Genomic DNA, 17,992 nt, shown 5'->3' on the forward strand with positions numbered 1-17,992 from the left:
TGCCTTGCCCTTAATAAAAACTTCCAGTGGTTTTTCTCAGTGCTTGTAGGATAAAAAGTACAAAGTCCTTAATACATGCGTGATATCTCTGCATGGTCCCATAACATATCTATTATTAAATAAAAACATTGGACTGATTCCATATTCTAACGGAAAAAAAATCTGACAGCCTACAAAAATAATTGTACATGAATTAAAAATGTAAATATAGTGGAATTCTCTCATCTCTCCCATTTTCTCTTTCATGTCTGCTTTCTGATTTTAGCCAGTAATTTCAGAGTAGAAATAAAACCCATTTTACTGATGGGCTCTATTTTCCCAAGAGAGCTGGCTCATTTTCTGCCACATGTAGAACCTTTCCTTATGCTACACCCCACATGTGTTTAACTGGATGCCTTTTATGTGATGTTGATGGTTTTCTCAACAAAGACTAAGACATTGGATGTACAGGTCCACCGAATTCTCATCATTCTTGTCCATGCACCAGTAACTCACATTCATGGAAAGCTGGTATTGGACTTGGATGGGGTCCATGGGGGACATCAGTGTAGAAAAGAAATGTTCTTATGATTCATCTCATCCAGAAAGTAGTGAAAGGGAGGCTTTGATATCTCAGAAAAATTACTGCACTTTGTTGCCTAAGGAAGTTGCCTTCATGCCAAAGTGACTCCTTACACCTTAAAAGGTTGACAGTTGTTGCTCAGGGACTTTAAGGAGACAGTAGCATTGCCCACGTTTAGGCAAACCTGCGCCCTGACTGTCACACCTGACGCTTTTAATCATCCTTCACCCCTGGTCAAGGTCCATTTCTCTCATGCTAGCTTCTGTTTCAAACACCCCTGGGAATCCTGGCAGATATTTCACTTTGGTGGACTCTCTGGGTTGAGGTCCTCACTCTTTCTCATCATCGCTGGACCAAACTCAATGCAGAGATCTGTTCACGCCCAAGTGCGATATGGGGGCATGGTGGGACCCTGGCCATTATGTTCTCCACTCAGCTCCTGATGCAGAATCCACAGCCTCACAGAGTTTAATGCAAATGTTCCACAACAAAACTGAGCATCAAATAGGAGTTTTACAAGACTGAATTACTAAGGACGTGCCATCAGCATTGACCTGCATGGAGAACGTGGATGTTTAAAGATTCTGAACAGTGCAGAGCACTTTGATTTAAAACCCTCATCTCTCGTTGCTTCTGATTTTTGATCTCTTCATCTTCTGTTTGATTCTGAGACCCTGCACTGGCATCTCTGCTCCTTCTTAGAGGGGGTGATGACTCCTGACTTGTGCTCTGTATGTACCCAACTGCCAGGAGACAGGGCACACAGGGTGGCTCCCTCCACATGAGTGTTCATAGGTGTCCTCAGTGGCACCTGAGGAAAAAGGCTGTTTTGAGACTCTCATCTTAGAATTATAGCATTTAATGCCAAAATGAGACATGAAAAGAGTCCGGTCCAACAACACAAGCACATTTGATCCTCTAATCCATTTTGTATACTTTTCACCTTAATAACCATGGAACAAAGGCATAACCCTTCATTTCAGCTCAGAACTCATCTTGTCAAATTTCTCTTGATGTTATTCCCTCAACCAGTTTAACTCAACTCCTACTGTAGCTCTGTGAATCAGGACTGTAATCTGGGTTTATAGTATTAAAATTACTGCAGATGGTGACTGCAGCCATGAAATCTTTACCAACAAAGGTCCGTCCAGTCAAAGCTGTGGTTTTTCCAGTAGTCATGTATGGATGTGAAAGTTGAATTACAAAGAAAGCTGAGTGCCAAAGAATTGATGCTTTTGAACTGTGGTGTTGGAGAAGACTCTTGAGAGTCCCTTGGACTGCAAGGAGATCCAACCAGTCCATCCTAAAGGAAATCAGTCCTGAATATTCATTGGAAGTACTGATGCTAAAGCCACCTGATGTGAAGGACTGATTCACTGGAAAAGACCCTGATGCTGGGAAAGATTGAAGACAGGAGGAGAAGGGGATGATAGAGGATGAGACGGTTGGATGGCATCGATGACTTGATGGACATGAGTTTGAGTAAACTCCGGGAGTTGGTGATGGACAGGGAGGCCTGGCGTGTTGCCGTCCATGGGGTTGCAAAGAGTCAGACATGACTGAGCAACTGAACTGAACTGAACTGACTGAAACAGCTAGGTGTTTTTTTTGTTGTTGTTGTTAATCCCAAGCAGGAAAATAGGGTGGGCTTGGCTAACAAATAAGTCTATGTGGATTTAACAGAAGCAGTAGGTAGTTCCTAAATTTACTATACCTTACCCGTCTGTGTTAGCACACCTTGGAGGGGAGTCTCTATAAATTTGCTATAGGGAGATACTCTTGTATTATTGTAAAGTACCATTTAACTTTGGTTTCTTGAGAGTTGCTTCTCTCACCTCATATCTTTGGGTTTAACATGGGTAATTTGGGGAAGCATCTGCTGTCAATGATACAGATGGAGCTCTCATAATTTCATAATTCACATGAGCCAGGACTTCCCACGGGACACAGTGGTAAAGAATCCACCTGCTAATGAAGGAGACACAAGATATCTAGGTCAGGAAGATCCTCTGGAGGAAGAAATGGTAACCTGCTCCAGTATTCTTGCCTGGGAATTTCCATGGACGGAGGAAACTGGCGGGCTGCAGTCCATGGGATCGCAAAGAGTCAGGCATGATTGAGTGAGTACGCACACCCATGACCAAGGTTATATTTGTGTCTTCGTGTGTTTTGGGGACATGTCTATTACACAGAACTTTCTTTTTCCTGATCCATGGGTGCTGGTTAATCAGATTGGTAAGACATCTATAAATTGTAATCTCACATGAGGTGTTTCACAAGCCATTTATTACTAGTTCAGTTCAGTTCAGTTCAGTCGCTCAGTCGTGTCCGAATCTGCGACCCCGTGAATTGCGGCACGCCAGGCCTCCCTGTCCATCACCATCTCCCGGAGTTCACTCAGACTCACATCCATTGAGTCCCTGATGCCATCCAGTCATCTCATCCTCGGTCATCCCCTTCTTCTCCTGCCCCCAATCCCTCCCAGCATCAGAGTCTTTTCCAACGAGTCAACTCTTCGCATGAGGTGGCCAAAGGACTGGAGTTTCAGCTTTAGCATCATTCCTTCCAAAGAAATCCCAGGGTTGATCTCCTTCAGAATGGACAGGTTGGATCTCCTTGCAGTCCAAGGGACTCTCAAGAGTCTTCTCCAACACCACAGTTCAAAAGCATCAATTCTTCAGTGCTCAGCTTTCTTCACAGTCCAACTCGCACATCCATACATGACCACTGGAAAAACCATAGCCTTGACTAGACAGACCTTAGTTGGCAAAGTAATGTCTCTGCTTTTGAATATGCTATCTAGGTTGGTCATAACTTTTCTTCCAAGGAGTAAGTGTCTTAGAGTGGCTTAATGATGTCCCACTGTTTATTTTGCATCAAAGTAGATGGAGTGTTATCTTTGGAACCTAGCCTCTGTCGCTTGCATTCTAAGACTCCTTCATGAGGGGATAATAAAGGGCTTGTATGGAACCCAGCACAGACTCTGATGGTGTCAGAAATAGAAAGGGCCAGAGTTTCATCGATTAAAGTCTTCTCTGAACATCCACCATGCCTCAGGTTCTCTGCCAGGGAGACAGAGATGGAAAACTCAGACCCTGTGCTCTAGGAGTTCACTGCTCAGCAGTACAGAACGATGGAGACGGAGTGTGATAATCACTAGCAGCCACTACAACAGTGTTTGAGCAGGCTCTCATATAGAACCCCCAGCCTGCGCCAGGGGGGGGGCAGCAAGGTGTCTTGGGGGAAGTGAGATCTGACCTTGGTGTTGGGAAACAATAGGGATAAACAAAGCCAACCAAACAGAAGGGAACGAGCCAAATTGAGCTGCGGAGAAAGGTGCATAGGGCCAGATGGAGTTCCCTGGTTACTCAGATGGTAAAGAATCCACCAGCAACATAGGAGACCTGGGTTCGATCCTTGGATCGGGAAGCTCCCTTGGAGAAGGAAATGTCTACCCGCTCCAGTATTCTTGCCTGGAGAGTCGCATAGACAGAGGAGCCTGGCAGGCTATAGTCCATGGGGTCACAAATGAGTGACTATCACTTTCACTTTCATAGGAACCAAATAGCACCTTAGCAACAGTCAGGGAAGCAAAAATGACCATACCTTGGAAATGGTGAAATGTAAAAGATTTGTCATTTGTGCTTCTGGGGTAAGAGATACATTTTCATTCCACCCCAAGCTTATCTCAATAATCCAACCTCTGGAAGGCCTTACACATATTCACTCTTTTCCTCCAGACTGCTGCTTCCAGGTACCCAAGAAATAGAATTTTATTTCTTTGGGGGCAAAAGGAAATCTTTGGCTTCTAAAGGGAAGTTCTGATACATCTCTCAATCGTCATTATGTAAATATTTGAAGTTAGTCGCTCCGTCGTGTCCGACTCCTTGCAACCCCATGGACTGTATAGTCCACCGGGGCGCTCTGTCCATGGAGTTCTCCAGGCAAGAGTACTGGAGTGGGTTGCCATTTCCTTCTCCAGGGGATCTGAAAGAAGAGTCTACAGAGAGAGGTCTCTGTGGTATAGAAAAGGCATTGATTCAGCACTTGCTTCCATTTCTGATTTCAGCCAGGGCCTGCTGCTAGCTCTTGGAGGGCATTCTGTACAAAACAAGTAATTTCTTCCTTGTTTCCGAAAAGGAGGGATTTTAGATCATATTGTATATCTAGGCATCTTTCTGTCCTCCTTGTGCATCTAAGCCAATGTTTGTTTGTTTTTTTTTTTTTTTAGTTTTTTATTTTTTAAATTTTAAAAACTTTAATTCTTACATGCATTCCCAAACATGAACCCCCCTCCCACCTCCCTCCCCATAAAATGTGGAACACTTCTGGAATTTGCATGTCATCTTCCCTCAGAGGAAACGCTAATTCTTTGTATCTTTTCAGCTTCAGTGTACATGCTTCTGAAGCAAGCACTCTAAGCCAATGTTTTTGACTGCCTATGTTTTCCTCTAAATTTTTCCCTTCCAGGTAAATGTCAGGACCTGTAATTACCATGGGAAAAATCCATTTACTGGTTCTAACTCTATGCCCACTATTATTATTATTGCTATGCCCTCCTCTAGGGGATCTTCCCAACTCAGGGACTGAAACTGCATCCCTTATGTCTCCTGCACTGGCAAGGAAATTTGCTAAACTAATGGAGACTTTGGTAAACCTCAATGAATATAATTTTATCAGTTGAAATTTTAATGTTACCAAATAGGTCAAATCAAGAGGTCATTTGTAGGCATAAATGGCCTTTCGACTAGGCCTTAGATGAGCTGGGTCCCTGAGAAGGTGAATGTGATGGTGGCCTGGCTAGAGGCCGTGCTTTCTCCCTCATCGCTCCAGGTGCTTAAAGCTATTTATCTTGGATGGCCGGCGTGTGCTAGTCCCACAGCAGTGTTTCAGCATTTTCGTCAGCATATTCTAAGCTCCTGCAAGGCTAGTGTTATAAATTCCAGCTCTTATTTCTTCTGTGTGAACTTGTGATTAGGAAGTCAACATCTCCCCTTTTTAAAAAGCAAAGAAAGAGTCTGCAAAGAGGTATAATTAAGAATGGTCAGGTGGTCACATAAAATACATCTGCGAGAAGCAAAACTGTCCAAATTGCAGATCCATGAATGGTCAGAATTCCCACAGGTGACATTCTAGAACATTCAATGCCATGTGTCTCAATAAAATTTGACTCTCTTTGATGGGTCCATTTTTTTCTTGCAAAGAATTAAGGTGTTTGAGCAACACTGTATGACCTTTGGAGGAAGGTAGGATAGGGACACAGGAGTGAAAGAACAGGCGGCTCACCAGATCCAACTGAGTTTTAATCGTGTTTTATCTTAGTATGTTGTGTGTGTTAGTGTGAACTTCCCTAAAGCCTTTACGGAAGCACATCCTGCATGGATCAATCAAACCCATGTCAGTCAGCAAGTGAAGTTGCTACTCTCTGTGTCTTGTTTGAAGCTGATATTTTTGTGATACAAACTATTTAAATTAATCACTGAAGTGTAAATAACTTCAAACTATCCTCAGGAAAAAACATACATAAATAGGAAACATTCCAATTGTGTGAACAATTAGTTCTGTAATTAATCAGTGGGGGAAAATAACTCAGGATGAATTTTCTGGATTGGTAAAGAACCCAGCTGCAAAGCAGGAGACAGAGGAGATGCAGGTTCTGTCCCTGGTTAGGGAAGATCCCCTGGAGGAGAACAGGGCAACCCACTCCAGTATTCTTGCCTGGGAAATCCCATGGACAGAGGAGCCTGGCAGGCTACTGTCCACTGGGTCTCAAAGAGTGGGACAGGACTTAGTGACTAAGCATCCAAACATGCATAAATGATAAATCCTGAAAAAGTACGTATTGGGGATCCAAAGAAACATTTGGTACAATAGTACATGATTTTCCACAGAACCTTTTTAACTACAAAGCGATTTTAGTTTACCAATTGTTAATTCATAGTATATTCTTAAGTTCTATTTTTAGTAAGACATTATATCTTCAATCAAAATGAAAATAAAACTAAATGCAGACTGATCTTAATAAAAGTGTTGATATATGTAAAGAAACTCTTCAATTTTTCTTTTGAATATTAAACTGTATTTATATATTTTGTAGTCATTCATGAAAGAGCTGCAAAAGCAGGATGAGAATTTTATGTTTTGTATGTTTTAGTGAAATAATGTTGTGGAGTATAAAATTTTGCAGTTTTAATAATAAAAGAAATTTTTACCCTGAAATTTTTATATTTTGACTGAGAAGTGATCTAATAACTACTTTTTACTCTTAATTTTATTTATTTACTTTGAACTTTTAATTTTGTATTGGGGTACAGCCAATTAACAATGCCATGATAGTGACTTCCCTGGTGGCTCAGACGGTAAAGCGTCTGCCTACAGTGAGAGAGACCTGGGTTCGATCCCGGGGTCAGGAAGATCCTATGGAGAAGGAAATGGCAACCCACTCCAGTACTCTCGCCTGGAAAATCCTATGGACGGAGGAGCGTAGTAGGCTACAGTCCATGGGGTCGCAAAGAGTCGGACACGACTGAGCAACTTCACTTCATGATAGTTTCAGGTGAACAGCGGAGGGACTCAGCCGTATACATACACGCATCCATTCTCCCCCAAGCCCCGTAACATCCAGGCTGTCCCAGAACAGTGAGCAGAGTTCCATGTGCTATACTGTAGGTCCTTGTTCATTATCCATCTTAAATATAGCAGTGTGTACTTGTCCTTCCCAAACTTTCTAACTATGCCCTCCTCTCACCAACTGTAAATCCATTCTCTGTGAGTTTCTGTTTTGTAAGTTCATTTCAATAATTTCTTTTCAAATTCCACACATAAGGGATGTCATATGACATTTCTCCTTCTCTGTCTGACTTGCTTCCCTCAGTATGACAATCTCTAGTTCCGTCCATGTTGTGGCAAATGGCATTGTGTTATTTGTTTTCATGGCTAAGTAATATTCAGTTGTATAAATGAACAACATCTTTAGCCATTCCTCTTGTCAATGGACATTTAGCCTGCTTCTATGTTAATTTTAGACAAAGTTTTAAGTCAATTCAATTTTAGATTTCTCAGTGTTTTCATATTTTAAAAAGTCTTTATTTTTTTGGATGATGCAAACATAAATACTTTAAAGCATCATTTCATATTTATTCACTACGTGAAGGATCAAACTGAAGAGCTTGAATAGAAATCATTTATCATGTTTAGTTGGTTACACAGTAACACAGTATAATTAAACTAGATAATTAATTTGATATGATATAATCAGAAAATAACTTGAATTTTTCTCCAAATGACTCAGTGATCACCACATAAGCTTTCTTTAACAACTTCTGAGCAGTTACTAGATGATACAAGAAAAGATGAATTTTGATAATTGAATTTAGGATTTTTGTTTGCATATGTATGTGTGTGTTTGTGAGAGACAGAGAGAGAAGTAAACAAGGGAAAGAGCGCAATGAGACCTGGTTGGAGGCTGAGGGCATATATTTTCATCAAGTCTATTGAAGTGCGAAGAGGTTTACAAGTTAGTCAATAATGATGTACTCACATATGACAGAAACTTTAAAAAGACTCTAAGTAAATTGCTAATCTGATTTTTTTACATATTACATTAAAAGTTTTAAAACTTAAAAAAAAAAAAGACATTAGTTCACATAAGGCTGTGGTTAAATGTGACAGGATCTTTCAAAGCGATGGTACAGCTGAGAACTGCCTTTTTGGAGATGTGCTTTGACCTGGATTAACTCCACAGTGAGCAGTGGCCTAGTGTGTGAAGCTCTCCCTTTTTCATGATCACCAAGTTCTACAGCAGCACACTTCACGAAGACAGAATGTTTCTTTAGTATCAGAAATGTATTCCTTTTCTAAACCTTTTCTTAAAGTTAACATTGTGTTGTCTATTAAAATCTTTGACTACTAATTTGATGGCTGATTTGGGGGAAAAATCATCTCTTAAAGAAAATCAAAGTTTCACCAAGGATTCAGATTTTATGCCCTCCTCCTCTTCTGCTAAGAAGTCATAGTAGGTGAGCAAAGACTCCAAAAAGTATTAAATCTCTCTGAAATAGATGATGTTGGCTAAAATCATAATACAGTGTTCAATAACAGGGCTGACGAATACTAAATTGCATACTTTTTCATTCAAACCATCTATGTCACACCAGAAAAGTAAATAAATAAAAACAACCAAGAAGTCTGTGCATCCAACTCATGGCCCTTTAATGACAATATTTAAAACTGAGTTAATATTTAAAATTTTACTCTTTGCTTGTATCAGGTGGTCTCTGAAGTAGCATAAAAGTGAAAGCAAATCAGAATCCTGTTTTCTGATCTGCCATGGTAAAGAGTTCAGGAATCACCACTACTTCTTGACAACAAGTGAAAACCAGAACAATCTGAAAAATCAGCCACTCTTCTTAAATCCTTTAGAGAAGTGTGACCACAGGGCAAGCTGTTGCCTCCAGAGTTGGAGAGATAGAATGGCAGGTGCAGAGAACCACAACTAACCAATGTCGAAACTCCTGAGCAGAAACTTCTCAGGGAACCAAAGCTAGGGTAGGAAAACATGAACAGTAATTGACAATTGGTGGAGACTAAGTGTGGACAAATAGGTGAGTTAAAAACTTCATGGCGACATGGTCATCGAGAAAGCCCCTTGCCTCTGCTTTACTTTCTAGAACTCTCAACAGATTCTGACAGTGGAGATCTGAGAAAAATCTCCTTGCCTTCCAGCAGGGAGACAAGAAGAGTAAGCATCTTGAAATACATCAGAGCATTCTGCCTACTTAACAAAGTCTGCCCTCAAGAGAAATTTATTTTTATCAGAGCTTACCTTACTTGGCATTTATTAGAGACTAATAACCCTGTGAAATCCACTTAGTTGTGTCCGACTCTTTGTGACCCCATGGACTACACAGTCCATGGAGTTCTCCAGGCCAGAGTATCCAAATGGGTAGCCATTCCCTTCTCCAGGGGATCTTCCCAATCCAGAGGTTGAGCCCGGGTCTCCCGCATTGTAGGCAGATTCTTTATCAGCTGAGTCACCAGGGAAGCCCAAGAATAATGGCGTGGGTAAATATCCCTTCTCCAGCAGATCTTCCCAACCCAAGAATGAACTGGAGTCTCCTGCATTGCAGGCATATTCTTTACCAGCTGAGCCCAGGTGACACTAGGGGAAGGGGAATGCTCAACTCTCCAGATCCCTCTAGTCTTGAACATGAAGAAAGGGAAATATCCACATCCAGACTCCTTTAGCCATCCTGTCCCACCTAAGAGCGGTGCAGTAACTGAGAAGCCCTGGGGAAAGTTCACGGTCCAGGGGTACAGGCTCATTGAAAGACTGAGAACTTCCTTTCCCCCACTTTACCACTGCATTACTGTAGACCTATTCACCGCAGTTCCTTTTACACAGTATATGATGCCTACCTTTCAAGAAAAATGATAAGGTGAACAAAAAGATAATAAACAATATAAAGAGTCACAGGAAACATCAGGTCCACACCCATTTATGGCAGGGATGTTGGAATTGTAGATTATGATTTTAAAACAACTATGCTATATGTAATAAGGGTTCTAGTGGGAAAAGTATGTCCATATGCAAGGACATATGAGTAATGTGAGCAGAGAGATGAAAATTTGAAGAAAAACAATCAAAGAAAAATGCTAGAGAACAAAAACAATGTAACAGAGGGGAAGAATGCCTCTGATAGTCTCGTTAATATGCTGTACACGGTTGAGGAAAGAATCTCTGAGCTTGAGAATATGTCACTGGAAAATTCCAAAATGGAAAACAGAAGAGAAAAAAAAAGGCAAAAAAAAAAATTATGGAACAGAATATCTAGGAATGGTGGGACAACACAAAAAGTAAAGAGTAGGTATACAGGAATCCCAGAAGAAGAAGAGAGAGGACAGAAGAAATATTGGAAGCAATAAGCACTGAGAATTTTCCTCCACTACTGTCAGATTGGAAGCCACAGATCCAGGAAGCTCAGATAACACTAAGCAGGATAAATGTCAGAAAACATACATCTAGGCATATGTTATTCAAAATTCAGAAAATCAAAGATAAAATCTTGAAAGAAGTCAGAGGAAAAATATCTTATTTATAGAGGAGGAAAGATAAGAATCATGCATGTCAGCTCTTCAGAATCAATACAAGCAAGAAGAGAATGGAGAGAGATACTTAAAGTGTTGCAAGAAAAAAAAAAATCCAATTTAGAACTCTACGCCCAGAAACTCAGGTGGCACTAATGGTAAAGTACCTGCCTGCCAGTGCAGGAGAAGTTAATAGATGTGGGCTTGATCCCTGGGTTGGTAAGTTTCCCTGGAGGAGGGCATGGTAACCCACTCCAGTACTCTTGCCTGGAGAATCCCAAGGACAGAGGAGCCTGGTGGGCTACGGTCCATAGGGTCTCAAAGAGTCAGACAAGATTGATGTGACTTAGCAGAGCAGAGATACCCAGCAAAAGTATCTTTCAGAAGTGAAAGTGAAATAAAGATTATCTCAGAGAAACACAAATTGGGAAAATTTGTTGCCAGTTGACTTCTCTTGCAAGAAATATTATAGTTTCTTCAAGAAGAAGAAAAATGATACAGGTCAGAAAGCAGGATCTACACAAAGAAAGGAAGACTATGGGAAATATAAAGTAAGGTAAAGTCTAGTCAAGGCTATGGTTTTTCCACTGGCCATGTATGGATGTGAGAATTGGACTGTGAAGAAAGCTGAGCACCAAGGAATTGATGCTTTTGAACTGTGGTGTTGGAGAAGACTCTTGAGAGTCCCTTGGACTGCAAGGAGATCCAACCAGTCCATTCGGAAGGAAATCAGTCCTGGGTATTCTTTGGAAGGAATGATGCTAAGGCTGAAACTCCAGTACTTTGGCCACCTCATGTGAAGAGTTGACTCGTTGGAAAAGACTCTAATGCTAGGAGGGGTTGGGAGCAGGAGGAGAAGGGACGACAGAGGATGAGATGGCTGGATGGCATCAGGGACTCAATGGACGTGAGTCTGAATGAACTCCGGGAGATGGTGATGGCCAGGGAGGCCTGGCGCGCTGCAATTCATGGGGTCGCAAAGAGTCGGACACGACTGAGCGACTGAATTGAACTGAGCTGAACTGAAGGTAAAGTAAAATCTTTTATTTTTCTTATCTTAAATTCAACTAAAAGGTAATATTTTGTTAGAAATAATAATAGCAAAATGCATGGGGTTATGCATGCAAATATGTTTGATACGTAAGTAAAATATATGATACAAAGGATGGAGGGAGGAATAAGGAATATATTACTGTTATAAAGTACTTGCATCATGTATAACGTACTATGGTGCTATTTGAAAGTGGAACTGAATCAGTTGCAAATATGTATTGCCCACTCTACAGCAAGCACTATAAAAATATAAAGAAAATGGCACCCCACTCCAGTACTCTTGCCTGGAAAATTCCATGGATGGAGGAGCCTGGTGGGCTACAGTCCACGGGGTCGCAAAGAGTCGGACACGACTAAGCAATTTCACCTAAATTTCACCTATGCTAACAAAGGAGAGAAAATAGAATCATATGTAAGGCTCAATTAAAACAAACAAACAAAAAACATATAAAGCATGGGAGGCAAAAGTAGGAACAAACAAACAGCGCAACGAATAGAAAACATTAATCTTTGAAGGTGGCCAAAAAGCACGAACTTTCGCTGATCTGATGAATAAGTTCTGGGGACCTAATATACAGCATGGTGTCTATGGCCAACAATTCTGTATTGTTTATATGAAATTTGCTAAGAGGGTAGATCTTAAAAGCTCTCATGACAAGGAAAATAATTAGTAACTATGTGCAGTGGTGGATGTTAACTAAATTTATTGAGGCAATTATTTCACAGTATATACATATATCAAATCATTATGTTGCATATTGAAAACTATGCAATGTTCTACGCCAATAACATTTCAATAGCTATTAATCCAACTACATTAATAACCATTTTAAGTATCAATGTTACATTGTACCAATTAAAACAAATGGTCAGAGTGGATCATAATATCTAACTTGGCTATTTACACGAAGTCAATTTAAAAATATAAAATCATATAGACTAAAAGTAAAAAGAAGGAGAAAGATGCTAGTACTATTCAAAAGAAAGCATAGATGACAATGTTAATTTCAGGCAGAACAAATTTCAAAAAAAGAAAAGTATCAAGGGCAAAGAAGGGCCATTGTTTTGTTGTTGTTATTTGTTGTTTAGTTGTTAAGTTGTATCCAACATTTTTGCAACCTCATGGACTGTACTCTGCCAGCTTCCTCTGTCCATGGGATTTCCCAGGGAATTCTGAAAGTGAAGTGAAAGTCACTCAGTCGTGTCCGACTCTTAGCAACATCATAGATTATAACAGTCCATGGAATTCTCCAGGCCACACTACTGGAGTGTGTTGCCATTTCCTTCTCCAGGAGATCTTCCCAACCCAGGGACTGAACCTGCATCTCCTGCAATGGGAGGCAGATTCTTTAACAGAGAGCTACCAGCTTCAACACAGCTACCATAAAGAGGGACATTGCAAAACAATAAAGGGTCAGTTCTCCAAGAGGATATAGCAGTCTTTAATGTGTATGCATCTGAAACAGAGCAACAAAATATAAGAGGAAAATCTGGTAGAAATACAGGAGAAATAAATGAATCTATGCTGAAGAATTGACGCTTTTGAACTGTGGTGTTGGAGAAGATGCTTGAGAGTCCCTTGGGCTGCAAGGAGATCAAACCAGTCAATCCTAAAGGAAATCAGTCCTGAATATTCACTGGAAGGACTGATCCTGAAGCTGAAGCTGAAGCTCCCTTACTTTGGCCACCTGATGTGAAGAGCTGACTGATTGGAAAAAGACCCTGATGCTGGGAAAGAGTGAAAGCAGGGGGAGAAGGGGACAACAGAGGATGAGATGATTGAATGGCATCATCAACTCAATGGACATGAGTTTGAGCAAGTTCTGGGAGATTAGCAAAGGACAGGGAAGCCTGGTGTGCTGCAGTCCATGGGGTTGCAGAGTCAGACATGACTGAACAACAACTGTTATAGTTGGTAATACCCTCTATCAGAAACAGACATACATGACCTAGCAGGCATAAAATCTGGAAGGACATATTTGAGTTCACTGGCACCATCAATCAACTGGATATAGTTGACATCAATTGACTGCTTCCTCCAATAACCGCAGAAGACCCAGCTGGCTAGAATTTATGGGACTGAGAATCAGAGAGGAAAGAGAACTGTGGAGGGGAGGAAATCTGGAGGTCTTCAAAGGGTCTTCATCTGGAGATGTTCACAGAGTCTGTTTCACAGAATACTCAGGAGTGTGTATGTGTAAGGAAGTCCTCAAAACTGGGGGAGGAAACAACCAAAAGAATCAGAATAGCATGTGCTGCCATGACCAGATTTCACAATCTTCTAATTCACAGGGATTCAATTATGCTCAAAGGGTCCTGCCTTCATAGTGAGGAGTACTTAAGTCTACACTGAGCACTGCCTTGGTGGTGGTGGTGTAGTCACTCAGTTGTGTCTGACTCTTGCAACCCTGTGGATTGTTAGCCCACCAGGCTCCTCTGTCCATGGGAATAATAGGGACCATGAATAGAAATAATAGGGACTGTGAATTCAGGAGTGCTGCTCTTGGGAAAAAATTAAAAAATCTTTTCTCTGGTTTTCTTGAGAGGTAGTGACTGATAGAAAACAATTCAGAAGTTCCTGGGGATCTTCCCTGACCCAGGGGAATAGAACCCATGTCTCCCACATTGCAGGCAGATTCTTTACCATCTTAGCCACAAGAGAAGCCCAGTGATAGAAAACAATTCAGGAGTTATGAGACTGAAAGGGAAGATGTCTTTGAAGCGCATGTTCCAGGAAAGCTAATTTTCACTGGAAATCACTACTGGGTGAGTAGAAAAGTCTAGGTGTTAAGAGTAAAGGCTGGGTTTAAAAAGCCAGGCTGTCTGGATTCATCCTTGGCTCACCCTTGTCCTACAACCTTGGGGAAGTTTCTTTGCTATTTGATACTTTAATTTCCTTACATGTAAAACGGCAATGATTATGTCACTTATTTCATAGTTATTGGAGGAATACAATGAGATTGTATTTATTCTCTTGTATGATGTCTCCAGGCATCCTAGCTTTACTCTGTTGGAAGGAATAAGGATTGCGCTCAATCACATCTGACTCTTTGTGACCTCAGGGACTATAATCCAACAGGCTCCTCTGTCTGTGGAATTTCCCTGGTAAAAAAAAAAAAAAAAAAGAAGAATACTGGCATTTCCTCCTCCAGGGGATCTTCCCCACCCAGGGACTGAACCCATACCTCTTGCATTTCCTGCATTGGCAGGCAGATTCTTTACCACTGCACCTCCTGGGAAGCCCAGTTATTCTATATTAAATATTAAAACATTTATTGTTTTTTTTTTTAAGGAGGAATTAAAAACATTTTATCTGTGTATTCAGAATCACACAAGTTACCTTTACAGTTCAATTTACTATATAGAAATCATTTGGGTTTTATATTTTCAGTTAAATTCTGAACTTACAATATTGATTTTTTTTAAAAAAGACTGTTACATTAATTCAGTACTTTTTTTAGCATACCAAATTGAAATACATTAAGATCAAACTTTAGATTTATGGCAAACAGTCTTCAAATACAACACAAACATTTTTTAAACATGTTCTGTCAAAAAATCAAATATCGAATTTGTCCAGGATTATCTGGCATTAAGTTTCTGATATGCATATATAAATATATTTATTATACATACATATTTATCGGAAAAACAATAACCAAGGCATAATAGACACCTCTACCTCATGAAGTTTGTCAGTGATTATCGATACTGCATCCACGTCATGATTAGGGAAAATTTTTTAGAAAATATTTATGCCTGAGCCCCATTTTCAGAAGTTCTTAGTATATTGGAAACCTGGGAGAAACTGGCAGGTTGAGAAGCACAGATTTATCTGAGTTAAGATTTCACAAGGCCTCAGAAACAACACAGTGAATATTGCATGTCATGAATTCTTTTAAATAAAAATTATTTTATGTAAATAGTTATTAGCTACAATATGCCACACATTATTTCTCTGAGATAAAATGTATTTCCTTTTTTTTTATAATTTGAAAGTCAAAAGAATTTGTCATTTTTGTAAAAAATACAAACCATTTACTTTATACACACACACACACACACACACACACACACACACACGATATTTCCAAGTATTAATTCAGTTCAGTTGCTCAGTCATGTCCGACTCTTTGCGACCCCATGGACTGTAGCATGCCAGGCTTCCCTGTCCATCACCAACTCCCGGAGCTTGCTCAAACTCATGTCCATCCACTCAGTGATGCCATCCAACCGTCTCATCCTCTGTCGTCCCCTTCTTCTGCCTTCAATTTTTCTCAGCATCAGGGTCTTTTTCAATGAGTCAGTTCTTCACATCAGGTGGCCAAAGTATTGGAGTTTCAGCTTCAGCGTTTGTCCTTCCAATGAATATTGAGGACTGATTTCCTTTAGAATGTGGACAAATCAGAGAGCTGTTACATCCAAATTCCATTGACTAAATGTGTCACAGGATATAAGAATGGTTAGTATTATATCAATGCAGAAACACTATGATAATGTACAGACTTATTTCCAAAAACTTCCTGAAGAGGACTGAAAATAGTGTGTGTTATTTCCGGATAGTGCAAAAAATACACTTCTTTTTGTATTCTGCATAGTAATAGTATTTATAACCATGAATTTTAATATCATAAAGCACTTTAGGAATCAGTGAAGAACAAAACAATTAAGAATGTTTCAAACTTTTAGTCATGTATTAAATTAATTTTCTATGTAACTGCTTATGCAAAATGAGAAATTAAAAGGAAATAAATTTATTTCAAGTTGAAATAAATAAAATTATTTCCTTTTAAAAATTATCTTTTCTTCAATTTATACTTACCTTCATTTCTGGTACAACTGCCTTTTTTTTTTTTTTCCAGCAGTAGTCCCTCACTCTATGTGGTCGTAAAGAGTGTAGATCCATTTTCCAAAAAAGAACATACTTGGAAGGACCATTATGTTTTTTTCAGAAGCACATGTAGATAAACAGAAAGTCAATTCTGCTCACAAGGTTATCATTGCACTCGGATGCTACTTTGTTAGTAGGGAATTAATCAATCTGCTCTTCCTTTATGATCTTTCTTGAAGCAAATTCTTTTTAATGCACTTAGTGGTAAATGTTTTGTTTTGTTTTTTTTTTTTTCTAAAAAGTAAACCACCATAAGGATTTCTTCTTCAGATAATAGCAGAGTAGCTCATCCTGGACTAAGTCCTCTTCAGATAATATTAAACAATCGAAAAACAAATAAACAAACAAAACAAGTCCAAAGGAACTAAAAAAACACCCAAAGCAAGTAGGAGGAAAGTGCGTGTGGAAAGAAGACAATGACGCTGCGTAACTTCCCCAGTTTGTGGCTCAGTGACTGGTGGCAGACCCTCATTGCTCCCACAAGGAGTGGCCAAATTTCTAGTAAATATCAACAGTTTTACTGGATTCAGAATCAGAGTGAATCAAGGAGAGACCACAGCAGTTGGAATGTGATGGAGAAAATTCCATGCAAAATAAAGCCAAAGGAAGGGAACAAATTCTATCTAATCTGTCCAGATTATTGGCTGTCCCCTTAAGCATGCTTCTACAGAACAGGCTCCAGGTAACCCAGAAAGTGTTAACTGACTTCACATATGTGAGCTTCCGACAACTTTAGTTCAGTTCAGTTCAGTTCAGTCACTCAGTCGTGTCCAACTCTTTGCGACCCCATGAATCGCAGCACGCCAGGCCTCCCTGTTCGTCACCATCTCCCGGAGTTCACTCAGACTCACGTCCATCGAGTCTGTGATGCCATTCAGCCATCTCATCCTCAGTCGTCCCCTTCTCCTCCTGCCCTCAATCCCTCTCAGCATCAGAGTCTTTTCCAACGAGTGAACTCTTTGCATGAGGTGGCCAAAGTACTGGAGCTTCAGCTTTAGCATCATTCTTTCCAAAGAAATCCCAGGGTTGATCTCCTTCAGAATGGACAGGTTGGATCTCCTTGCAGTCCAAGGGACTCTCAAGAGTCTTCTCCAACACCACAGTTCAAAAGCATCAATTCTTCAGTGCTCAGCCTTCTTCACAGTCCAACTCTCACATCCATACATGACCACTGGAAAAACCATAGCCTTGACTAGATGGACCTCAGTCTGCAAAGTAATGTCTCTGCTTTTGAATATATTATCTAGGTTGGTCATAACTTTTCTTCCAAGGAGTAAGCGTCTTTTAATTTCGTGGCTGCAGTCACCATCCACAGTGATTTTGGAGCCCCCAAAAATAAAGTCTGACACTGTTTCTACTGTTTCCCCATCTACTTCCCATGAAGTGATGGGACCGGATGC

General features: G+C 40.3%; 1 non-coding gene across 1 annotated transcript; it reads right to left on the reverse strand.

Annotated features, from left to right (window-relative positions):
- Positions 1-4,873: 4,873 nt before the first annotated feature.
- On the reverse strand, positions 4,874-4,978 carry LOC114118808 (U6 spliceosomal RNA). The gene has a single exon (XR_003591968.1). It is a non-coding gene; the product is annotated as a U6 spliceosomal RNA (small nuclear RNA).
- Between the last annotated feature and the right edge of the window lie 13,014 nt (positions 4,979-17,992).

Source organism: Ovis aries, chromosome 16 (genome assembly GCF_016772045.2).
Source record: "Ovis aries strain OAR_USU_Benz2616 breed Rambouillet chromosome 16, ARS-UI_Ramb_v3.0, whole genome shotgun sequence".
NCBI lineage: Eukaryota > Metazoa > Chordata > Mammalia > Artiodactyla > Bovidae > Ovis > Ovis aries.